Source organism: Acinonyx jubatus, chromosome X (assembly GCF_027475565.1).
Source record: "Acinonyx jubatus isolate Ajub_Pintada_27869175 chromosome X, VMU_Ajub_asm_v1.0, whole genome shotgun sequence".
NCBI classification, from domain to species: Eukaryota; Metazoa; Chordata; class Mammalia; order Carnivora; family Felidae; genus Acinonyx; species Acinonyx jubatus.
Genome location: NC_069389.1, coordinates 45,441,866 through 45,469,503, shown reverse-complemented (window position 1 = coordinate 45,469,503; position 27,638 = coordinate 45,441,866).

The window sequence follows — 27,638 nt, the reverse complement described above, 5'->3', positions numbered from 1 at the left end:
CAAATATCTTTCCCCACTCTGTTGGTTGCCTTTTAGTTTTGTTGATTGTTTCCTTTGCAGTGCTTTTTATCTTCATGAGGTCCCAATAGTTCATTTTTTCTTTTTAATTCCTTTGCCTTTGGGGATGTGTCAAGTAAGAAATTTCTGTGGCTGAGGTCAGAGAGGTTTTTTCCTGCTTTCTCCTCTAGGGTTTTGATGGTTTCCTGTCTCACTTTCAGGTCCTTTATCCACTTTGAGTTTATTTTGTGAATGGTGTAAGAAAGTGGTCTAGTTTCATTCTTGTTGCTGTCCAGTTCTCCCAGCACCATTTGTTAAAGAGACTGTCTTTTTTCCATTGGATATTATTTCCTGCTTTGTCAAAGATTAGTTGGCCATACTTTTATTCATATTTATATATTTTATATCTATATTTCTTTCAATCTATATAAGTAGGTTATATATAATATATAACCAATTTTGTTCTCTGAAAACCTTAATACAAATATTATTCAAAATTTTAAAAAGAATAAAATTTAACAGATTCTTAAAAATAGATAAACTTTGGAGACATTATAATAAGAAAAATAACCAGACACAAAAGGACAATTATTGTATAATTCCACTCTTATGTGATACCTGGAGTAATCAAATTCATAGAGACAGAAAATAGAGTGGTGGTTTTCAGGGCTGAGGAGAGGGAAGAATGGGGAGTTATTTAATGGGTACAGAATTTTAGCTTGGAAAAATGGAAAAGTTCTGGAGATGGATGTTGATGATGGTTGCATAACAATGCAAATGTGCATAAAACAATACAAAAATTTAATATTGTGAACCAATTAAAGAAATGAAAAAATTTATCTAGTCTCAGTCTTGGAAATCTAATTCTGTAGGTGTGGATAATAATCTAGATAACCAATCTTTACCTCACAGGATGGAAAGGTTTAGATGAGATGCTTTGTGCTAAGGGCTTATCTCACAAGAACACAAGTGCTACAAAGGAGCTTTAAGGACTTAGGTCCTGAAGATCAAGGAGGTGGGATGACTTGTTTGAGATCACTGTGGTTCAGTGTCAGAGCCTAGACTCCAACCAGAATCTCCTCTGTGCTTGCCCAGTGCTTTCCCACTGTGGCACGCTGCCTCCTATCATCACAAGATAACATGTACTCAGTAAAGGCTGTGCTCAGAGGAGAGCAGACACCATGGTGTGTTCCCAAGAGCAAGCTGGACCTGAATAGAATCCCTAAGGCTTATTGGAGAGCACCAGGTTGACTTTCTTATACTCTGGACCCAGTAGCCTTGGTCTAAGAGGTTGAAGAATACTCTATGACAGAGTTTACCTTTAGTTGGGCACTTCACTCTGGGAATCATGATGTTGTGCACCATGGACACAAATATGAGTCAGATCTTTGTTCCGTCTTTGATGAGCTCACTCATTTGGTAGGCAATTCATAAAATAGCCATTAACTATAAGTGTGATCAGTGCTCTGAGAGGAGCATGGTAAAAGGAGGGGCATCAAGTTTAGGTTAACGGTTCTATCTTGGAGGTTTAGGGAATGTATCCTCTAGTCTAGGAGGTAACACCTGAATTGACTCTTGGGAGACTAGAAGGAATTGGTCAATTGAGGAGAAACTGGAAGGAATTTCTAGGTTGTGTGAATAGTATGTACAAAGACCTAAATGCAAGAAATAGCAAAGCAGTTCAAAAATATTGAAACATAAAGTTTCCTGGGGTGGGGGAAGAGCAGCAAGAAATAAAGCTAAAGAGGTAGTCAGGAAACAGGCTTGAAGAAGGTCATAAAGAGCCTGGCTACAGAGATAATAGTTATATCATGTAGTTCCCAAACTGGCTGTACACTAAAAACATATGGGGCACCCTTTGCTCCAATCTCTAAACATTCATTTCAGTAACCTAGGATGGAACTTCAGAACCTTGAGTGCTTATAAAAGTCAGAACATGATTTTAGAGTACAGCTAAGTTTGGAAACTACCATCAGGGGAGTGTTGGAACCATGCAATGATTTTAAGCAGGGGAGAGTCCAGATAAGATTTGAATTTAACATACCTCTTTCTGGCCAGCCAGTGTAGAAATGAATTAGGTTAGATTCTTATGCTGTGTGCTCCCATGTGTATACTTTCCTGGTTGTTCAATTCTCACAGTGTGTTAATTTGCTTATTTAGTCTCTGAATAATCTGTAAACACCACAAGGAAGGACCTGGAGTTACCTTGTTATTAGTATAATCTCAGAAAAAAGCACAGTGCCTGACACAAAACAAGCACCCAATAAAGAGTTTTTTAAAAGAATAAATGCATTTTTAGGGGATTATGGAGACACAAATATTATTTAGGGAACTATTGAAAAGACCAGAAGTATTAAGGAAGGAGTGATGTTGGCAAGATGGCAGACTAGGAGGTCCAAATGCTCGTCCCACCCACAAAAACAACAAAAACAATGAATAAACAACTGCATACAGACAAAAATAGCTCTGGAGAACTCTGGGATACAATAGCAGAGGGCAGAAACCCTATGGAGCACAGAACCAGGGAAGGCTGCATAGAAAAGCCTAGGAAGCACTTTGCTTATCACTCCATCCCTCAGTCCAGCACAGATTTATGCCAAGAAGGATCCCCTTAGTGTGAATTCTCCTAGTGTGAGAAAAGGAAAGCATGAGGAGGCTGGCCACTCTCATCACCACAATTCACACCCACAGCTTTCACCACCAAGAACCCAAAATCTCCATCGACACTGAACCCATCTGAAACAGCCGCCTGGATTCCATTTTGCTGCACACCCCACACACACAGGGAGGAAGCTTCCACTGTATCCCTGCCCCTTAAAAGTAGTTGCCAAGGATCTGCTTGATTGGGGACCTACCTCCCAGGCCAGAGCCTCCACAGCTCTGTTCCCTGGATCTAGAGCTGACACTTCCTCCTGTAACCACATGCATGTCTGAAACCTACACTCCATGGTCATTCCTGTGCCTCAGACACCGGCACTACCACCACAATGAATACAAATATGCCTCCATTGCAATTTCAGGTATCCTGCTTGCTTTCAAACTCAAGACCAAAAATTAAGGAGACATGACACTATCAAATGAATACAAGAAGATTCCAGGAACTGAATCCAAAGAAATAGAGATATACAAGTTGACTGACAAAAAAATTGAAAATTGTTTCATGGAAGCTCAGCAAACTACAAGAGAACACAAAGACAACTAAATGAAATAAAGAAAACTGTTTTGCACTGAAAACTTCCCAAATCATGGAAAGGAAATAGATATCCAGAATCATGAAATTCAAAGATCTCCAAACATAATTAACCAAAAGAGATACACTTAAAAACATTATAATCAAATTGTCAAAAGTCAAAGACAAAAAGAATGTTGAAAGTAGCAAGAGAAAAGCAACTCATTGCATATTAGCCAGTCCCCTCATAAGACTGTCAGCAGATTTCTCAGCAGTAACTGCAGGCCAAGAGAAAGTGGTATGATATATTCAAAGTACTGAAAGGGGGAAAAAAAGCCAACAAAGAATACCATAACTGGCAACATTATCTTTTAAATAGGAAGGACAGTTACTGTCTCAGACACACAAAATTTGAGGAGTTCACCACCACTTTATCTACTTCACGAGAAATGCTTGAAGTTCTTCAAAATGAAAAAAATTGTTAGCCTCTACTAAGGCCTGGTGAGAGAAAGGAAAGAGGACAGAAAATTCATTTGAAGAAAAAATAGCCTAAAATTTCTCAAATCTGGGGAGGGAAGCAGATATCCAGATCCAGGAGGCACAAAAATTCCCCCAATAAAATCAACACAAGGAGGTCCACACCAAGACACATAGTAAATAAGATGGCAAAGAAAGTAGTGATAAAGAGAGAATTTTAAAAGCAGTTAGAGAAAAGAGTTAAATACAAGCAAAACCCCATGAGGCTATCAGCTGATATGTCAGCAGGAACTTTGCAAGTCAGAAGGGAATGGCAGAATACATTCAAAGTGCTGAGATGGAAAAATCTGAGGCCAAAAATACTCTATAGAAGGAGAGATAAAGAGTTTTTCAGACAAATGAAAGTTAGGTCAATTCATGGCCATTAAACCAGTCCTACAAAAATATTAAGGGGGACTCTTTAAGTGGAAGAAAAGAGCACAAGCAAGAGTAAGGAAAGTAGTTTTGCTAAGTGAAATAAGTCAGTCAGAGAAAGACAAATATCATATGATTTCACTCATATGTGGAATTTAAGAAACACAACAGATGAACATAGAAGGGAAGGAAAAATAAGTTACAAACAGAGAGTGAGGCAAATACAGGCAAATTTCTTTGATGAACATAGATGCAAAAGTTCTCAACCGAATCCAACAATACATTAAAAAATAATCATTGACCGGACCTGACCAATTTGGAAGATGGCAGCGTAGGAGGACACTGGGCTCCCCTCATCCTGCTGATCACTTAGATTCCACCCACATCTGCCTAAATAACCCAGAAAAACACTGGAAGACTAGCAGAACAGAGTTTCCAGAGCCAAGCATAGACAAGAGGCCCATGAAAGAGGGTAGGAAGGACGGAGAGGCGGTGTATGCTACATGGACAGGCGGGAGGGAGCAGGGCGGTGGAGGGGCAGCCCTCCAGGGAAGGCAGAGTCCCCAAAGTCCAGCTTGCAAAAGAGGAGGGGCCAGACTCCGTAAGTTCTGACAGCCAGCAGGACTTAACATCTGGAATATTAAAAGTCAACAGCTCTACCCTTGGAGAGTGAGGAGGGCAAGAGGACAATGGGAAGGAGGGTTGTTGAGCCCCAGAAGGACAGAGATCGGAAGGGGAACAAAGGCACTGGCAAGTGCCATTTCCCTCTTCCATCCCCCAGCCGAAATTCCAAAGGGAGCCAGTTCCCATCACCAAACTTGCTTGCACAAGGCAAATGCCCAACACTGTACTTCTGTGGATCCATCCCTCCCACAGGCCTGCCTCCCTTCTGGTGCTGCAGGGTCCCTCTCCCAGGCGACCATCCATGGCAAAGCTACCTAAGCCTGCCCCTCCTGCACCTGTTCACCTTGCGGATCCACCCCATCTAATACGCCCTTGGCCACATCCCATCCAAGCAGCACCACAAGCCTGGCAGTGTGCAAGCAGCCCAGACAGGGGCCACATCACTCCACAGTAAGTCCTGCCCTGGGAGAGGGGAAGATAAGGTACATACCAGTCTGACTGTGGCCCCAGGTGGGCTGGGGGCAGACATCAGGTCTGACTGTGGCCATGCCTACCAACATAAGTTTCTCCAGAAAGCACAGGGGAAGTGCCCTGAAGTTTGGAGCTACCTCAGGGACTACCCAAAATGATAAAATGGAAGAATTCTCCTCAAAAGAAACTCCAGCTAACGAATTGATCAAAAATGATTTAAGCAATATAATGGAACAAGAATTTAGAATAATAGTCATAGAATTAATCTCTGGGCTTGAAAAAAAACATAGAGGACAGCACAGAATCTATTGCTACAGAGATCAAGGGACTAAGAAATAGTAATGAGGAACTAAAAAATGCTATAAATGAGGTGGAAAATAAAATGGAGCTGGCATAGCACGGATTGAAGAGGCAGAGGAGAGAATAGGTGAATTAGAAGATAAAATTAAGGAAAAAGGGAAGTTGAGAAAAATAGGGATAAAAAAATTCAGGAGTATGAGGGGAGAATTAGAGAACTAAGTGATGCAATCAAACGGAACAATATCCGTATCATAGGAATTCCAGAAGAAGAGAGAGAGAAAGGGGCTGACCGTATACATGAACAAATCATAGCTGAGAACTTCCCTGATCTGGGGAAGGAAACACGGTTTGAAATCCAAGAGGCACGGAGACCTCCTTTCAGATGTAACTTGATTCGATCTTCTACATGACATATAGTGAAACTGGCAAAAATACAAGGATAAAAGGAACATTCTGAAAGCAGCTAGAGATAAACACGCTCTAACTTACAAAGGTAGACATATAAGAATAGTAGCAGACCTATCTACTGAAACTTGGCAGGCCAGAAAGAAATGGCAGGAAATCTTCAATGTGACAAAAAAAAAATATGCAGCCAAGAATCCTTTATCCAGCAAGTCTGTCATTCAGAATAGAAGGAGAGATAAAGGTTTTCCCAAACAAACAAAAACTGAAGGAATTAATCACCACTAAACAAGCCCTACAAGAGATCCTCAGGGGGACTCTGTGAGTGAAATGTTGCAAGGACCACAAAGTGTCAGACACAAGCATGAAACCTACAGACATCACAATGACTCTAAACCCATATCTTTCTATAATAACACTGAATGTAAATGGACTAAATGCTCCAACCAAAGACACAGGTATCAGAATGGGTAAAAAATAACAAACCCATCTATTTGCTGTCTACAGGAGACTCATATTAGACCTGAGGACACCTTCAGATTGAAAGGGAGGGGATGGAGAACTATCTATCATGCTACTGGAAGTCAGAAGAAAGCTGGAGTAGCCATACTTATATCAGACAAACTACACTTCAAATTAAAAGTTGTAACAAGAGATGAAGAAGGGCATTATATAATAATTACAGGGTCTATCCATCAGGAAGACTAACAATTATAAATGTCTATGCGCCGAATACGGGAGCCCCGAAATATATAAAAAATTAACCAGAAACATAAGCACCCTTATTGATAAGAATGTGGTAATTTCAGGGGACTTTAATATCCCACTTACAACAATGGATAGATCATCTAGACACAGAATCAATAAAGAAACAAGAGCCCTGAATGATACATTGGATCAGATGGACTTGACAGATCTATTTAGAACTCTGCATCCCAAAGCAACAGAATATATTTTCTTGTTGAGTGCACATGGAACATTCTCCAAGATCGATCACATACGGGGTCACAAACAGTCCTTCATAAGTATAAAAGAACTGAGATCATACCATGCATACTTTCAGACCACAATGCTATGAAACTTGAAATCAACCACAGGAAAAAGTCTGGAAAACCTCCAAAACCATGGAGGTTAAAGAACACCCTACTAAAGAATGAATGGGTCAACCAGGCAATTTGAGAAGAAATTAAAGAGTATATGGAAACAAATGAAAATGCAAAGGCAACAACCCAAACGCTTTGGGATGCAGTGAAGGCAGTCCTGAGAGGAAAATACATTGCAATCCAGGCCTATCTCAAGAAACAAGAAAAATCCCAAATACAAAAGCTAACAGCACAAATAAAGGAAATAGAAGCAGAAGAGCAAAGACACCCCAAACCCAGCAGAAGAAGACAAATAATAAAGATCAGAGCAGAAATAAACAATATAGAATCTAAAAAAACTGTAGAGCAGATCAATGAAACCAAGAGTTGGTTTTTTGAAAAAATAAACAAAATTGATAAACCTCTAGCCAGGCTTCTCAAAAAGAAAAGGGAGATGACCCAAATAGATAAAATCATGAATGAAAATGGAATTATTACAACCAATCCCACAGAAATACAAGCAATTATGAGGGAATACAATGAAAAATTATATGCCAACAAACTGGACAACCTGGAAGAAATGGACAAATTCCTAAGCACGCACACACTTCCAAAACTCAAACGGGAAAAAATAGAAAGCTTGAACAGACCCATAACCAGCGAAGAAACTGAATCGGTTATCAAAAATCTCCCAGCAAATAAGAGTCCAGGACCAGATGGCTTCCCAGGGGAATTCTGCCAGACATTTAAAGCAGAGGTAATACCTATCCTTCTCAAGCTATTCCAAAAAATAGAAAGGGAAGGAAAACTTCCAGACTTATTCTATGAAGCCAGCATTACTTTGATTCCTAAACCAGACAGAGACCCACCCAAAAAAGAGCACTACAGGCCAATATCCCTGATGAATATGGATGCAAAAATTCTCAACAAGATACTAGCAAATTGAATTCAACAGCATATAAAAAGAATTATTCACCATGATCAAGTGGGATTCATTCCTGGGCTGCAGGGCTGATTCCACATTCGCAAATCAATCAACGTGATACATCACATTAATAAAAGAAAAGATAAGAACCATATGATCTTGTCAATCGTTGCAGAAAAAGCATTTGACAAAATTCAGCATCCTTTCTGAATAAAAACCTTTGAGAAAGTCAGGATAGAAGGAACATAAACATCATAAAAGCTATTTATGAAAAGTCCACTGCTAATATCATCCTCAATGGGGAAAATCTGAGAGCTTTCCACCTGATGTCAGGAACACGACATGGATGTCCACTCTCACCGCTGTTGTTTCACATGGTATTGGAAGTGCTAGCATCAGCAATCATACAACAAAAGGAAATCAAAGGCATCCAAATTGGCAAAGATGAAGTCAAGCTTTCACTTTTTGCAGACTACATGATATTATACATGGAAAACCCTATAGACTCTACCAAAAGTCTGCTAGAACTGATACATGAATTCAGCAAAGTTGCAGGATACAAAATCAATGTACAGAAATAAGTTGTATTCTTATACACTAACAATGAAGCAACAGAAAGACAACTAAAGAACCTGATCCCATTCACAATTGAACCAAGGAGCAGCACTTTCAACAATAGCCAAATTATGGAAAGAGTCTAAATGTCCATCAACTGATGAATGGATAAAGAAATTGTGGTTTATATATACAATGGAATACTACTTGGCAATGAGAAAGAATGAAATATGGCCTTTTGTAGCAACGTGGATGGAACTGGAGAGTGTTATGCTAAGTGAAATAAGTCATACAGAGAAAGACAGATACCATATGTTTTCGCTCTTATGTGGATCCTGAGAAACTTAACAGAAGACTATGGGGGAAGGGAAGGGGAAAAAAAGTTAGAGAGGGAGGGAGGCAAACCATAAGAGACTTTTAAAAACTGAGAATAAACTGAGGGTTGGGGCACCTGAGTGACTTCTCGGTTGAGTGTCAGACTTCGGCTCAGGTCATCATATCACAGTTTGTGGGTTTGAGCCCCATGTCCAGCTCTGTGCTGGCAGCTCAGAGCCTGGAACCTGTTTGGATTCTGTGTCTTCCTCTCTATGCCCTTCCCCGCTCACACTCTGTCTCTCTCTCCCTCTCAAAAATAAATAAAACTTTTTTAAAAACTGAGGGTTGATGAGGGGTGGGAGGGAGGGAAAGTGGTTATGGGCATTGAGGAGGGCATCTGTTGGGATGAGCACTGGGTGTTGTATGGAAACCAAGTTGACAATAAATTTCATATTAAAAAATCATTGACCACAGTCAAGTGGCATTGATTTGAAGGATTCAAGGGTGGTTCAATATTTGCAAATCAATCACTGTGATACATCACATAAAAAAACAAAAGGATAAAAACCATATGAACATTTAGATAGATGCAGAAAAAGCATTTGACAAAGTACAACATCCATTCATGACAAAGACCCTCGACAAAGTAGCTTTAGAGGGAATATACTTCAATACAATAAAGGCTATATATGAAAAACCCACATGAGCCTCATACTTAATGGGATATAAGTGAGAACTTTCTCCCTAGGGCAGGAACATGAAAAGGACGTCCACTCTCACAACATTTATTTAACATAGTACTGGAAGTCCTCGCTACAGCAATCAGACAAGTAAAAGTCATAAAGTACATACAAATTGGTAAGGAAGAAATAAAACTTTCACTATTTGCAGATGACATGATACTCTGTATAGAAAACTCTAATGTCTCCACCAAAAAATTACTGGAACTTATAAGTGAATTCAGGACACACTGTTGTATACAGTATATTTGTTGGATACAAAATTTATGAACAGAATTATGTTGTATTTCCATAGACCAATAATGAAGCAAAAGAAAGAGAAATTAAGAAAGCAACCCTATTTACTATTGAAGCAAAACTAATAAAATACCTAGGAATGAACTTAACCAAGGAGGTGAAAGGCCTTTACTCTGATAACTATAAAACACTGATGAAAGAAATTGGAGATGACACAAATAAATGGAAAGATATTCCATGTTCATGGATTGGAAGAGCAAATGTTAAAATGTCCATACTGTCCAAAGCAATCTACACATTTAATGCAATTCCTAACAAAATACCAACAGCATTTTCCACAGTACTAGAAAAATTCTAAAACTTGTGTGGAACCAAAAAAGACCCCAAATACCCAAAGCAACGTTGAAAAAGAAAAGCAAAGCTAGAGACATCACAATTCCCAAATTCAGGTTATATTACAAAACTGTAGTGATCAAAACAGTATGGTACTGGCATAAAAATAGATACATAGATCAATGGAGCAGAATAGAAAACCTAGAAATTAACCCAGTAAATTGATCTTAAACAAAGCAGGAAAGAATAGCAATGGGAAAAAGACAGCCTCTTCAACAAATGGTATTGAGAAAACTGAACATCAACACGTAAAAGAATGAAACTGGACCACTTTCTTACACCATATACAAAAATAAATTCAAAATGGATTGAAAACCTAAATGTGAGACCTAAAGCCATAAAAATCCAAGAGGATAACTCAGGCAGTAAGGTCTCTGACATTGACCATAGTAACATTTTTCTAGCTATGTCTCCTGAGGCACGGTAAATACAAGCAAAAAAAACTATTGGGACTATATTAAAATAAAAGAATCTTCTGCGCAGTGAAGGAAACAGTTGAGTAAGGTAAAAGACAATTTAATGAATGGGTTTAGGTATTTTCAATTGACATGTCTGATAAGAGGTTAGTATCCAAAATATACAAAGAACTAATACGACTTAACACCCCCAAACCGAATAATTCAATTAATAAATGGGAAGACATGAATAGACATTCCAAAAAAGATATACAGATGGGCAACAGACACATGAAAAGGTACTCAAAATCATTCATCATCAGGGAAATGCAAATCAAAACTACAATGAGATACTACCTCACATCTCTCAGAATGGCTAAAACCAACACCATAAGAAACAACAGGTGTCAGTGAGGATTTGTAGAAAGGGGAAACTTCTTGCACTGTTGATGGGAATGAAAACTGGTGCAGCCACTCTGGGAAAAGCAGTATGAAGTTTCCCCAAAAAGTTAGCAATAGAATTACCCTATGATCCAGCAATCGCACAACTAGGTATTAAAAAATACTGATTCAACGGGATATGTGCAGCCCAATGTTTATAGCAGCATTATCCACAATGGCCAAATTATGGAAAGAGCCCAAGTATCCATTGCCTGATGAATGGATAAAGAAGATGTGAGATATATATATATATATTCATTCCATGGAATGTTATTAAACCATTCAAAAGAATGAAATTTTGCCATTTGCAAGGACATGGATGGAGCTAGAGAGTATAATGCTAAGCAAATTAAGTTAATCAGAGAAAGGGAAATACCATATGATTTCTTTCTTTTTTTATTTTTTAAATTTAAATTCATGTTAGTTAACATACAGTTTAGTCTTGGCCTCAGGAGTAGATTTATTTCATTTCATTTCATTTCATTTCAAGTTTTTATTTAAATTCCACTTAGTTAATATACAGTGTTATATTAGTTTCAGGTGGTATAGACATTGTAACAATATTTGTTCTTTCAATCCAGGAGCATGAAATTTCTTTCCATTTCTTTTTGTTATCTTCAATTTCTTCCATCAATGTTTTATAGTTTTCAGAGTACAAGCCTTTGTTCACCTTTGTTCACCTGTTTGGTTGGGCTTATTCCCTGGTATCTTATCATTTTTTGTTGCAACTGTAAATGTGATTGTTTTCTTAATTTCTAATTCTGCTGCCTCATTATTAGTGCATAGAAATGAAACAGATTTCAGCAATTGTATTCTGTAACTTTACTGAATTCGTTTATCAGTTCTAGCAGTTTTGGGGGAGAGTTTTAGGGTTTTCTATATAGAGTATCATGTCATCTGCTGATGTGCATACCTTTTATTTCTTTGTGTTGTTTTATTGCTGTGGTTGGGACTTCCAGTACTATGTTGAGTAAAAGTTGTGATAATGGACACACTTGTCTTGTTCCTGACCTCAGGGGTAAGCTCTCAGTTTTTCCACATTAAGTATGATGTTCACTATGGACTTTTCATAGGTAGCCTTTATTATGTTGAAATATGTTCCCTCTAAACCTCCTTTGTTGACGGCTTTTATCATGAATGGATGTTGTACTTTATCAAATGGTTTTTCTGTGTCTATTGAAATGATCATATGGTTTTTATCCTTTTGCTTATTATTGTGATTTATCACATTGATTGATTTGCAAATATTGAAGCACCCTTACAACCTGGGAATAAATCTTACTTGATCGTTTTGAATTCTTTTAAATGTATTTTTGGACTCTGTTTGCTATTATTTTTTAAGGGTTCTTGCATCTATATTCATAAAGATAATGGCCTGTAGTTCTCTTTTTTAGTGGTGTCTTTATCAGGTTTTGATGTTAGGGTAATGCTGGCTTCATAGAGTGAATTGGGAAGTTTTCCTTCCTCTTCTGTTTTTTGGAATAGTTTAAGAAGAATAGGTATTAATGTTTCTTAAAATATTTGATAGAATTCACCTGTGAAGCTGTATGGTCCTGGACTTGTTCTTTGAGAGGTTTTGATTACTGCTTCAATCTCTTTGCTGGTAATTGGTCTATTCAAATTTTCTATTTCTTCCTGCTTCAGTTTTGGTAAATCATATGATTCTAAAAAATTTTCCATATTTTCTAGGTTTTCCAATTTGTTGGCATATAGTTTTTCATAATATTCTCTTATAATTGTTTGTATTTCTGTTTTTTATTTCTCCTCTTTCATTTTTAATCTAATTGACTTGAGTTCTTTTTGTTTTTTGATGTGTCTGGATAGAGGTTTATGAATTTTGTTTATGTTTTCAAAGAACCAGCTCCCACTTTCATTGATCTGTTCTACTGGGGTTTTCTAAAGCTTCTATATTATTTACTTCTGTTCTAATCTTTATTATTTCCTCCTTCTGCCAGTTTTGGATTTTGCTTGTTCTTTTTGTAGCTCCTTTTGGTGAAAGGTTAGGTTGTTCATTTGAGATTTTTCTTACTTCCTGAGGTTGGACTGTATTGCTATAAATTTCCCTCTTAGAACAGCTTTTGTTGCTTCCCAAAGGATTTGGATTGCTGTGTTTCATTTATTTCCATGTAATTTTGGATTGCTTCTTTGATTTCCTGGTTGAGCCATTCATTTTAGAAGCATGTTCTTTAACATTCATGTATTTGTGGTCTTTCCATAATTTTTCTTTTGGTTGATTTCTAGTTTCATAGTGTTGCGGTCAGAAAAGGTGCATGGAATGACTTCGCTCTCTTTGAATTTGTTGAAATTTGTTTTGTGGCCTTATATGTGATCTCTTCTCAAGAATGTTCCATGGGCACCTGAAAGGAATGTCTATTCTGCTGTTTTAGGATGAAATGTTTTGAATATATCTATTAAATCCATCTGATCCAAAGTGTCATCAAAGCCATTTGTTCCTTATTTATTTTCTGTTTAGATGATATGTGCATTGACGTAAGTGGGCTGTTAAAGTTCTCTACTATTATTGTATTGCTATTGATGAGTTTATGTTTGTTATTAACAGTTTTAGGTATTTGGGTTCTCCCATGTTGGGTTCATAAATATTTACAATTCCTATACCTTCCTGTTGGGTTGTCCCCTCTATTATTATAAAGTGTCCTTTTTTGTTTCTTGTTACAGTCTTTGTTTTAGACTACTTTGTCTGATGCAATTATTGCTACTCCAGCTTTTTAAAAAAATAATGTTTATTTTTTAATTCACATCCAAGTTAGCATATAGTGCAACAATGATTTCAGGAGTAGATTCCTTAATGCCCCTTACCCATTTAGCCCTTCCCCCCTCCCACAACCCCTCCAGTAACCCTCTGTTTGTTCTTCATATTAAGAGTCTCTCCTTTTTTGTCTCCTTCCTTGTTTTTATATTATTTTTGTTTGCCTTCCCTTATGTTCATTTGTTTCGTATCTTAAAGTCCTCATATGAGTGAAGTCATATGATATTTGTCTTTCTCTGACTAATTTCGTTTAGCATAATACCCTCTAGTTCCATCCACGTAGGTGCAAATGGCAAGGTTTCATTCTTTTTGATTGTTGAGTAATACTCCATTGTATATATATATATATATATATATATATATATATATATATATATATATAACACATCTTCTTTATCCATTCATCTGTCGATGGACACTTGGGCTCTTTCTGTACTTTAGCTATTGTTGACAGTGCTGCTATAAACATTGGGGTGCATGTGCCCCTTTGAAATAGCATACCTGTATCCCTTGGATAAATACCTAGTAGTGCAATTGCTGGGTTGTAAGGTAGTTCTATTTTTAATTTTTTGAGGAACCTCCATACTGTTTTCCAGAGTGGCTGCACCAGCTTGCATTCCCACCAACAATGCAAAAGAGGTCCTCTTTCTCTGCAACCTTGCCAGCATCTGTTGTTGCCTGAGTTGTTATTTTTAGCCATTATGGCAGGTGTGAGGTGGTATTTCACTGTAGTTTTGATTTCTATTTCCCTGATAATGAGTGATGTTGAGCATTTTTTCGTGTGTTGGTTGACCATCTGGATGTCTTCTTTGAAGAAGTGTCTATGTCTTTTGCCCATTTCTTCACTGGATTATTTGTTTTTTGGGTGTTGAGTTTGAGAAGTTCTTTATAGATTTTGGATATTAACCCTTTATCTGATATGTCATTTGCAAATATGTTTTCCCAATCCATCGGTTACCTTTCAGTTTTGCTGATTGTTTCCTTCACTGTGCAGAAGCTTTTTATTTTGATGAGGTCCCAATAGTTCATTTTCGCTTTTGTTTCCCTTATCTCTGGAGACATGTTGAGTAAGAAGTTGCTGCGTCTAAGGTCAGAGAGGTTTTTGCCTGCTTTCTCCTCGAGGATTTTGATGGTTGCCTGTCTTACGTTTAGGTTTTTCATCCATTTTGAGTTTATTTTTGTGTATGGTGTAAGAAAGTGGTCCAGGTTTATTTTTCTGCATGTCGCTGTCCAGTTTTCCCAGCACCACTTGCTTAAGAGACTGTCTTTATTCCAAATTGGATAGTCTTTCCTGCTTTGTCAAAGACTAGTTGGCCATACGTTTGTGGGTCCATTTCTGGGTTCTGTATTCTGTTCCATTGATCTGAGTGTCTGTTTTTGTGCTGGTACCATACTGTCTTTGTGATTGCAGCTTTGTAATACATCTTGAAGTCCGGGATTGTGATGCCTCCTGCTTTGGTTTTCTTTTTCAAGATTGCTTTGGACTTTGGGGGGCTTTTCTGATTCCATAAAAATTTTAGGATTATTTGTTCCAGTTCTGTGAAGGATGCTGCTGTATTTTAATAGGTATCACATTGAATATGTAGATTGCTTTGTGCAGTATTGACATTTTAATAATATGTGTTCTTCCTATCCAGGAGCATGGAATATTTTTCCTTTTTCTGTGTCTTGAATTTCTTTCATAAGCTTTCTACAGTTTTCAGTATATAGATTTTTCACCTCTTTGGTTAGATTTATTCCTAGGTATTTTATGGGTTTTGTTGCATTTGTAAATGGGATCGATTCTTTGATTTCTCTTTCTGTTGCTTCATTATTGGTGTATAGGAATGCAACCAATTTCTGTGCATTGATTTTACATCCTGAGACTTTGCTGAATTCATGGATCAGTTCTAGCCGTTTTTTGGTAGCATCTTTTGCATTTTCCATATAGAGTATCATGCCATTTGCAAAGAGTGAAAGATTGACCTCCTCCTGGCCGATTTGGATGCCTTTTATTTCTTTGTGTTGTCTGATTGCTGAAGCTAAGACTTCCAATACTATGTTGAATAACAGCCTACTCCAGTTTTTTAAATGTCAACGTGTGTCAATCACGTCACTTTCAATCTGTAGGTGAATTTAAGTGTAAAATGAGTCTCCTGTAGTCAGCGTATAGATGCATCTGGATTATTTATCCATTTGGTCACCCTATGTCTTTTGTTTCAAGTGTTTAGTCAATTTACATTCAAAATAATTATTGATAGATATGTATTTATTGCCATTTAATTGTTTTGTGGCTGTTTCTTTTTTCAGGCTTTATTTAATTTCTAGTTAGTTTAAATTAGTTTAAATTAGTTTTATTTAATTTCTAGTTAGTGTAATATTCATTTCAGGTGTATAATTTAGTGATTCAACACGTACATACAACAGCCGGTGCTCATCACAGGTGCACTCCTTAATCCCCATCACCTATTTAACCTAACTCCTCAGCCATCTCCCCTCTGGTAACCATCAGTTTCTTCTCTATAAGTTAAGAGTTTGTTTCTTGGTTTGCCTCTCTCATTTTTCCTCCATCATCATTTGTTTCTTAAATTCCACATACGATTGAAATCATATGCTATTTGTCTTCTGACTGACTTATTTTGCTTAGCATAATACTTTCTAGCTCCACCCATAATGTTGCAATTGGCAAGATTTTGTTCTTTGTTTCAAGTTTTTATTTAAATTCCAGTTAGTTAACATATAGTGTAATAATAGTTTCAGGACTAGAATTTAGTGGTTCAATACTCACATGTAACATCTAGAGCTCATCACAAGTGCTCTCCTTAATACCCATCACCCATTTAACCCACACTTCATCCATCTCTCTCCACCAACCCTGTTTGTTTTCTATAGTTAAGAGTCTGTTTTATGGTTTCCCTGTCTCCTTTTTTCCACTATGTCCATCTGTTTTGTTTCTTAAATTACACGCATGAGTGAAATTATATGGTATTTGTCTTTCTCTGGCTTATTAGCATAATACACTCTACCTCCATCCATGTCTTTGCAAATGGCAAGATTTCATTCTTTTTGATGGTCGAGTAATATTCCATTGTGTGTGTGTGTGTGTGTGTGTGTGTATATATATATATATATATATATATATATATACCATAATTCTTTGTCCATTCATCAGTTGATGGACATTCAGACTCTGTCCATAATTTGACTTTGTTGATAATGCTGTTATAAACATCAGGGTGCATGTGTCCCTTTGAATTAGTATTTTTTTATTCTTGGGGCAAATACCTAGTATTGCAATTGCTGGATCATAGGGTAGTTCTATTTTTAACTTTTTGAGGAAATTCCTTACTGCTTTCCAGAGTAGTTGCACCAGTTTGCATTCCCACCAACAGTGTAAGAGGTTTCCCCTTTCTCTAAATCTTTGCCAACACCTGTTGTTTCCTGTGTTGTTAAATTTAGCCATACTGACAGGTGTGAGGTGATATCTCATTGTCATTTTGATTTGCATTTCCCCGTTGATCAGTGATGTTGAGCATTTTTTCTTGTGTCTGTTGGCCATCTGTTCTCTGGAAAAATATCTATTCATGTTTTCTGCCCATTTTTAAACTCGATTTGTTTTTTAGTTATGGAGTTGGTAAGTTCTGTATATATTTTGGATATGAATGTTTTATCAAATATGTCATTTGCAAATATCTTCTCCCTTTCTGATGGTTGCTTTTTAGTTTTTCTGATTGTTTCCTTTACCTTGCACAAACTTTTTATTTTGATGAAGTCCCAATACTGCATTTTTGCTTTTGTTTCTCTTGCCTAAGGAGATATATCTAGTGAAGTTGCTACAGCTGATGTCAACGAGGTTACTGCCTGTGTTCTCCTCTCAGATTTCAATGGTTTCCTTTCTCACAGTTAAGTATTTCATCCATTTTGAATTTATTTTTGTATATGGTATAAGAAAGTGGTCCAGTTTCATTCTTTGGAATGTAGCTGTTCAGTATTCCCAACACCATTTCTTGAAGAGACTGTCTTTTTCCATTGCATATTCTTTCTTCCTTTGTCAATGATTAATCACCATATGGTTGTGGGTTTATTTCTATGTTTTCCCTTCTGTTCTACTGATCTCTGTGTCTATTTTGTGACAGTTCCAAGGTGTCTTGATCACTACTGCTTTGTAATATAGCTTGAAGTCCAGAGTTGTGATGCCTCCAGCTTTGCTTTTCCTTTTCAACATTGCTTTGACTACTCAAGGTCTTTTGTGGTCCCATACAAATTTTAGGATTTTTTGTTCTAGCTCTGTGAAAAATGCTGGTGATAGTTTGACAGGAATTACATTAAATGTGTAGATTGTTCTGGGTAATGTAGACATTTTTACAATATTTGTTCTTCCAATCCATGAGCATGGAATCTTTTTCCATTCCTTTGTCTCATCTTCAACTTGTTTCATCAGTGTTTTATAGTTCTCAGAGTATAGGTCTTTTACCTCTTTAGTTATGTTTATTCCTAGGTATCTTATTGTATTTGCATTATTGTAAGTGGCATTAATCCTTGATTTCTCTATCTTTTTTTTCTTTGTTGGTGTATAAAAATGTAACAGATTTCTGTACATTGATTTCATAAGTTTTTTGGTTGTTCCTGAAAATTTTCTCTGAACATTTCTTTCTCTCTTTCAGCATTTTCTTATTTTATTTAGTGATGTGGTTGGATTTATTTTTCTTTGTTCTTTGTATCTATTATTGGTTTTTGATTTGTGATTACCATTAGGTTTGTATATAAATATCTGCATATAGCAGTGTACATTTCTTTGATGGTTTTTTAAGTTTGAACCCTTTCGTTACTCCTCTCCTCCCCACGTTTTAGGTATATTTTACATCCTTTTATTTGTTATCTCCACTAATTTTTAATAGAAATATTAATTTTTATTGCTTTTGTGCTTCTTACTTTCATACTGTCATTTTGGTCTTTCTTCTCCACTCAAAGTGTCACCTTTAATATTTCTTGCAGGGCTGTTTTAGTGGTCACAAACTCCTTTAGTTTTTGCTTGTCTGGGGAATTCCTTATTTCTCTTTCTATTATGAATCATAGCCTTGCTGAATAGAATATTCTTGGCTACAGATTTTTCCCATTCAGCACTTTAAACCTATCATGCCATCCCCTTCTGGTTTGCAAAGGTTCTTCTGAGAAACCCCTTGCATAAGGCTATGTATAGGGTTTCCCTTGTGTGTAAATATCTTCTTTGGTCTTGCTGCTTTTAATTTTTTTTCTTCATCAGTACATTTTGCCATTTTAATTACAATATGTCTTGGTGTGAATCTGCTTTTGCTGATTTTGTTGGGGGTTCTCTGTGCCACCCAAATCTGGATATCTGTTTCCTTCCCTAAGAATAGGAAAACTTTCATCTGTTATTTCTCTCTGTTCCTCTTCTGGGACTCTTATATTTCAAATGTTATTACATGTGATGGAGCCATTGAGTTCTCTAAGTCTATTCTTGTTTTTTCGTAATTCTCTCTTTTATTCAACTTGATTATTTTTCATTATTCTGTCCTCTCAGTCATTAATTCTTTCCTCTGCTTCTTCTGGCCTGATCTTCATTTCATCAAATGTGATTCTCATTTTGTTTATTGAACCTTTGTCTTGGCTATGCAATTCCTTATCCCGGTATTAGGGGGTTTCCCTGATATCTTCCACTCTTTTCTCAAATCCAGTGAGTATCTTTATGATCATTACTTTAAATTCTCTATTGTGCATGTTAGATATATCTGTTTCACTTTGTTCTCTGGCCATGGCCTGTGTCCTGTTCTTTTATTTGGGTCAAATTCTTCTGTCTTCTCATTTTGTCTAAGTCTCTGTGCCTGTTTCTATATGTTAGGAAAGTTAGCTACATCTTCTGTTCTTGAGCTCAGTGATCTTATGAAGAAGAAGTTCTCTAGTGCCCTACAGTGTAGTGTCTGTCCACTGTTCCCCAGGACCTGGAGCTTTAGGAAGTGTCTCCAATGTGTGCTGCATGTGTGCTGCTGTTGTATCCTAGCCACTTTATCCATCAGGCTAGTCATCTGCAGAGGCTCTCTTTGCCTGCTGTGGCAATGTTTTGTCCTTGCCCTGCATGTGATGCGTTTTATTTAGGTGTTCTCTGGTCTGCTTGTGAAATGAGAACTGTCACCACCACCTCAGGAACTGAGGCAGTGCAAACTCCCAAGCTGGGAGACATGGTGTTGGCAGAGGTTTGGACAGCTCTTTTGGGGTAAGGTGGCCACCACGCTAGGTCTGAAGCAAGCATGACTGGGAAGGGTGGTCCCATTAGAAGGGGGAGGCAGAAAGGCTTGCTGTAAGCAAGTTAGGTAGTGAGTGTAGGCACTGTGATTGTTCCCATAGATGGCCCCTTGTCTATGCTGAGAGGCAGGGGAGGAAAATGGCACCTGTCAGGTCTTTTTTCCCCGAGGGGTTTCTCCATGAATGCTGCTCCTCTGGGACATGCTCCAAGATGAGAAAATAACCTACTCACTGTGTGCCCCAGGCACTCTTCAGATCACTATTCCTGTGTTGTATGTCCACAGACCATTTGCCCTGTCTTTTCTCCAAAAACAGCCTCAGTGCCCTCCATGATCTCTCTGAGACAAGCCTGCTAATTATTAATACTCTTGGTTTTAATCCCATTGGTTGTAAGAACTAAAAAAATTTGGCCCCCTTGCTTTCCAAGCCAATTGCTATGGGGGTTCATCTTCCCCATGTGGGCTCCCTTGTGTGCTAGTCTGTCTCTTGCTCTTCTCTTCAGCCATGGTTCCTTCCCCCACTTTGGAGGCATGATCCATTTCTCTCCCAAGCCATGTCTATCTCTGCCTTTTTACCTTCTTCAGTATGGTCTCCTCTCTGCCTTGAATTTTGGAGTTTGTTCTGCCAGTCTTTAGGTCAATTTCTGGGGTATTTAGGGATATTTGATAGTTATCTAGTATTCTTGGGACAAGGTAAGCCTAAGGTTCTCCTACTCCACCACCATCTTCCCAATCTCTTCTGAAGTCCTTTAACTCTGAGAAATTCACTTATATCATATCTTTGATACATTTCTCTCCTCCAATATCTTTGTTCTCTCCTGGAACTCCTTAAATTTAGATGTTAGACCTCCTGAATTAATATTTTATAGTTTTTATCCTTTGTTTCCTATTTTCCATCTCTCTCCCTCTCTCAATTTTTCTCTCTGCCTTCCTCTTCCCTCTGTTCATAGCTCTCTCCATCTCTTCTTTTGTTTTTCTTGTGTGTTTTTTAAAGATATTTTGGAAGAAAACTTTTTTTAAATTTTTTAATGTTTATTTATTTTTGACAAAGAGAGAGACAGAGCATGAGTGGGGGAGGGGCAGAGAGAGAGGGAGACACAGAATCCGAGGCAGCCTCCAGGCTCTGAGCTGTCAGCACAGAGCTCGATGCGGGGCTCAAACTCACAGACTGCGAGATCGTGACCTGAGCTGAAGTCGGACACTCAACTGACTGAGCCACCCAGGTGCCCCAATTCTGGAAGAAAATTTAACTTTATCTCCCAATCTTTCTATTGCATTTCCTTTCATTTTTGCAATCACACTTATAGTCTTCAAGTATTAATCAATGTTCTCTTTTCCTTTCTTGGAGCATCCTTTCATGTTTTATGGGTGCATTATCACCTTGAATCTCTGAAAGTGATAATTAGAGGCATGTTTATATTTTTCCCTCTTATTTGAAATACATATTTTCTTTGAGATTTTCCTCCATTACTTATTTTGATCTCTTTCTTTCATGTTGCAGTGTTTTCTCAAATGCCTATTGAATGATCCATGATTGCTGATCAATATTTAAGAATGCAGCTATAAAAATATGCTTGAAAGTTCTGTGTATGGGGAAAGAGGTAGACAACTGGTGGCTTTCTGTTATGATGATTGAAGGAGAACTGGCTAATATGCTGCAGAGTCCCTGAATGTTGGAAAGCAAAAATACTTTCTCTGAGCTTGTTCAGCTTCCTTAGAGCAAAACCCTCTGTTTTTTGCCTAATGAACAGATAGATGCTTACCTGCTGTTAATTGCACATAAGGGAGTAAGTCAATGGTTATATATTCAGCCTTTCAATTAAACTGTTTTCAGCCCCACATTTTACCCCCATCCTTCATCATACCTGATATTGTCAAGACCCAAGACACTTCAAGTTCCTACAGAGAAAGGTCAGCTTCTTCCTTCATGACATCACCTCCATGCATATTCCCAGCTATGGCATCTTCCACTGCTCTTCTTCAGTCACTACTTCTCCATTTACTTCCTATCTTCCAGAAATTTGTTGAAATATCTTTTTTTGGCTGACAGACCTGCTCTTATTCTCTTCATCATTGTGTTTTTATACCTTCTTTTTTTTCCTTTACTGTCTTTTTAGCAGTTTCAGGAAGGAGTGGAGATAAACATGTGATAAGTCTACCAACTTGAGCTGGAAATCTACTAACTTACTTGAACACTTACTGTTTATTTTTCAGCCTTCTGGTAATTATCTACTGTATCTCTAAATAATATACAGATTTTTCTATTTATCAATTTATTTATCAATTTTAGTCATTATCTACTGACATAATGCTATTCATACTACTCAACAGCCCTCTTCTGATGCCCTAATATAGCCATATCACTAATTATATATCTGCTATTCCTTACCTTTGTACCTTTAATAATAGACTTATACTCCCTCTTTTCTATCTCTCAACTTCTGTCATCTGTACTTTTATATTTTTCTTGATAAGGTTAAGAATATTTACAATCTGTTCTGTAACCACAATTAAATCATCCATACTTTGCCAATAGTTCATTCTGAAAGTTTAAAGTCAACAAAGTATTTACACTATTATGATTATGTACATATTGTTCCACAAAGATTTAATGAGTGTACTGGAATTACATTTCTTTTCTTCTACAATTTTTACCCTGGAGTTTCTAATTGCCTTTTTTTCTTGAATTTTTTGATTTATAACCTTCTCAAGTTGTTCTAAATTCTCAAAGAAAGTATGAAATAATTTGAACTCCCCTTTTTACAAGATATCTTCTTCTTGGAGCCCTCTGTCTTCCTCCTCCAATTTGGACTAATTGCTCTATAGGCCTGTGGCATTTATTACCCTTCTGGATTGGGCTCCATATCATACTGTTTCCTAGTTTACTCCACTGTAGTGGATGTTGTGATTATTCATAAACATCCATTCCTCTCCTCCTTCATTGTATAATTCCTATACAATTTGAGTGGGACTGATCACACCACCAGCTGTAGGTATAGGCCTTTATGGGGATAAACCAATCTGAGCAATTTTACCCTCTTTGCCACAGTAATGATTGCTTCAGGGGTGATCCAATCACATTGGGGATTAAGAGTTTTTACTGCTTTTGAGGGAAATAGTTGACCTGTTTTTCCTTAGATATGAACAAAGAAGCATATAGCCTGATTGGTGCTGTTAGCCATCTTGTGAACATATGGAACGCCTACCTAAGGATGGAGCTGACAAATGGAGAAGCCAGAATCAAGAGAAGCACAGAGAAATGGAACCATATTACTGATTATGCCATGCCTGAAGTCTGCCCTACCTGTGAGCTTCTCAGTTAAATGAGCCAATAAATTGTATTTATTACTTATATCAGTTTGAATTGGGTTTTCTGTTGCTTGCACCTGAAAGCATTTTAACTTATGATTTGGGGTGTTTCCCTTTAGAGAGGGCACAAGTGTATTTTTGGTTATATGAGTTATATTTGCACTATATCAAGTGGAAGCATTTTAGCATAAATATGGGGAGAAAGGGTATATATTGATATTGGACAACCAAAAGAATGAACTCTAGTGACTGCCCAGCCTCTAAATCCCCATTGCTTTGGAAGACTCCCCCCCTAGTTTGAGTTTTAGTGGGAGGCAGGGCCCCACTTCCTACTGTGGAAATTTCTATTGCCAGATATTTCCTTTCTCTGCCCACCAGGCAGCAAGGGCTGAATACTCTGCTCATGGCTTTGAATCTGGAATTATAAACACAAAGGAGACAAGAATATACAAAATTAACATATGGATGATAGATTAGGAGAATATATTTGCAATGTGCAAAAATGACAAAAGAATAATAACTAAAAAAGAAGACAGTAAACCCCATAGGAACCTGGGCATAGGATATGAAGAGTAATTTACATAAGGTTAAATTTTAGTATATTGAGACTTTCAAGTCTGCTAATAAATGGGGAAGTGAAAATTAAAATAACAGTGAGAAATCACTATAGGAATAACAATATATAGAAATTCAGATATTATCAGTGTTGATGAGGATGTGAGGAAAAGGAAAACTATGGGTGGGAGTATAATCTGGTACAGATTATACAGGGATTAACTTGGAAGTACCCTCTGAAATTAAGTATATGTAGACCATATAACCCATCAATTGCTGTCCTGAGTACACCTTCCAGAGAAATTCTCACACAGGTCCTTAAGGAAATATAGCTGAGGTTGTTTGTTCTAGCATTGTTTGTGGTAGTGAAGAATTGTGAGCAACCAGGTGTCCATCACCATGGGACCAGATAAGCGAACTGGTATATTTATAGGATGGAAAATACAAAACAATAAAAATAAATGAGCTAAATTTACTATAGCCACACAGATAGGTCTCCAAAGCCTAGTGTTGAATGAAAAGGTGAAAACAGAATGAGATTTACAGCGTAACACCATTTATGTAATTGTAAAACAACACTATTTTCATGGATATGCATATATTTAAATAAACATATGGAATATGAATCAGCAGTGTATATATATGGAAAACACTTGAATAGCTCACTGAGGTGGGCAGTAGAATAAGAGTAGGGATGGGAACTGAAAGGGAAAAATACAATGAAATAAAGCAAAAGAGAGGCCTTGGATGAACTGAGGAAAATAACGTACCCATGGACTGAAGAGCATGAATAACACAATGCTGAAGTTGAAAACAAATCAATGAGAATGGACAGGAGGATGGCCAAAGTTCATCTGTGGTGGCATGTGGTCGCAGGATGACATCTGGGGGCTCCAGCTGTGGGGATAGTGGAACCAGTAGCAGCATTCTCACCTGGCTGTTCCCACAGTGTGGCCTTAGCTGTGGCTTCTGTCCGTGTCCCCAGACTTCTGTGAGCTACGTGATAACTTTGTAATAAATCTCTTTTCTGCTTAAGTTAACCAGAGTCAGTTTCTGTTACTGGCATCCAAGAATCCTGAACGAGACAGCATGCATTTCAGTGGAGAACATCCTCAAGTAATTTCTTAAGAAAGGTAAAATTTGGGGTCTTTGCATATCTGAAAATGTGGCATTATTTTACCTTCATATGGATGATAGTTTGGCTTTAGAATTTTATCTTCTAAATATTTTTTCTTCTCAATTTTGAAGGTATTGCATTTAGTGTGTCATGTTGCTGATTAGAAGTTGGGTGCTAATGTTATTTTCATTGCTTTGTTGGCAGCTTGTTTCCCCCATCTCTGAAATCTGATGATTTTTTTTTAAAAAAAATTATGCTAAATGTTTTGTAATGTCACAGTGATAGGCCCAGAAGTGTGATGTTTTATACCTCACCTGTTTTGCTAGACACATGGTGAGCAGTCTTTTTTAATCTAAAGACTCATATCTCTCTACTCTGAAAAATTGTTTTATTTATTAATGTCCTGTTCTTTATTTTTGCTGTTCTCTCTTTCTAGAATTCCTATTATTTGGATAAATCTCCTGGATGATTGTCTTTGTCTTTGCATTTTATTTTCTGTCACATTTTCCACATCCTTGTGTGCTTATTTTTTTAATTAAAAAAATTTTTTACACTTATTTGTTTTTGAGAGACTGAGAGAGACAGAGAACAAGTGGGGGAGGGGCAGAGAGAATGAGACACAGAATCCAAAGCAGGCTCCAGGCTCTGAGCTGTCAGCACAGAATCTGATGTGGGGCTCGAACTCACAAACCATGAAATCATGACCTGAGCTGATGTCGGATGCTTAACTGACTGAGCCACCCAAGCACCTCTGTGTGGTTATTTTTAAAGACATTGTTATTAGAATAATATAGATTTACATTCAGTTTTAAGAAACAATATACTTTGCCTAGTTTCCCAATTATTACATTTTGCAGATTACTTTGATATCACAACTAAGATATTTTAAACATTAATATACTTTTATTTTTAGTCAGTTTTATGTTTACAAAAAATTGGCTAGAAAGTACTTAGAGTTCCCACACCCCTGTCAATCTCCCCTCAGCTTGCCCTATTACTAACAACTTGCATTAGCGTGATATATTTGTTACAATTTAAAGGTTGATATAGGTATATTATTATTCATTAATCTCAGTTTATATTAGGTTTATTCTGTGTTGTGAATTCTGAGTTTCAACAAATGCATTATGACATGTGTCCACCATTACAGTATCAAACCAAATATTTTTGCTACCCTAAAAATTACCTTTCCTCCACCACCCTCTCTCCCCCAAAACCCTTACCAACCACCAATTTTATGTCAATAGTATTGTTTTTTAAATTGTGATAAAATATACATAACATATTTACCACTTTAACCATTTTTGAGTGTATAGTTCCATAGTGTTAAATATATTCACATTGTTGTGCAAATAATTTCCAGGAGGTTTTCACCTCAAGAGTGTCAGAGACCTCTAACACTAGGCCTACCAGGAATTGTTTGTGTGTGTGTGTATGTGTGTAGGTTTATTTCAATTCCAGCTAGTTAACATAGACTGTAATATTAGTTTCAGGTATACAATATAGTGATTCAGAACTTCCATACAATACCCAGTTCTCATCACAACAAGTGCACTCCTTAATCCCCATCACCTATTTAACCCATCCCCCGACCCACCTCCCTGCTGGTAACCATCAGTTTGTTCTGTATAGTTAAGAATGTGCTTCTTAGGTTTTTTTCCCCTCTCTTCCTCCTTCCCTCTTATTTCCATTTTGCTTGTTTGTTTTGATTATTAAATTCCACATATGAGTGAAATCATGTCTTTCTCTGACTTATTTCATTTAACATAATACTCTCTAGCTCCATTGAAATTGCAAATGGCAAGATTTCATTCTTTCTGGTGACTGAGTAGCGCATATATATATATATATATATATATATATATATGCATGCCTTATATTCCATATATATATTCATCAGTCAGTCAACACTTGGGCCATTTCCATAATTTGGCTATTGTAGATAGTGCTGCTCTAAACATAGAGGTGCATGTATACTTTTGAACTACTATATTGGTATTCTTTGGATAAATACCTAGCAGTACAATTGTACAATTGCTGGATCATAGAGTAGTCCTGTTTTTCACTTTTTGAGGAACCTCCATACTGTTTTCCAGAGTGACTGCACCAGTTTGTATTCCTACCAGCAATGTTGCTCTTTCTCTGCATCCTCTCCAACATGTTATTTCCTGTGTTGTTAATTTTAGCCATTCTGACACGTGTGAGGTGGTATTTCATCATGGCTTTGATTTGTATTTCCTTATCCCTTTCTGCAGAGATAAAAGAAGTAAAAAATAGCCAGAATGAAATTAAAAATGCTATAATTGAGCTGCAATCACGGATGGATGCAGCGGCGGCAAGGATGGACAAGGCAGAACAGAGGATCAGCGATATAGAGGACAAACTTACAGAGAATAATGAAGCAGAAAAAAAGAGGGAGATTAAGGCAAAAGAGCACGATTTAAGAATTAGAGAAATCAGTGACTCATTAAAAAGGAACAACATCAGAATCATAGGGGTCCCAGAAGAGGAAGAGAGAGAAATAGGCGTAGAAGGATTCTGTGAGCAAATCATAGCAGAAAACTTTCCTAACCTGGGGATTTGTATTTCCTTGATGATGAGTGATGTTGACCTTCTTTTCATATGTCTGTTAGCCATCTGGATGTCTTCTTTGGAAAAATGTCTATTCATGTCTTCTGCCCATTTCTTAAATGGATTATTTGTTTTTTGGATGA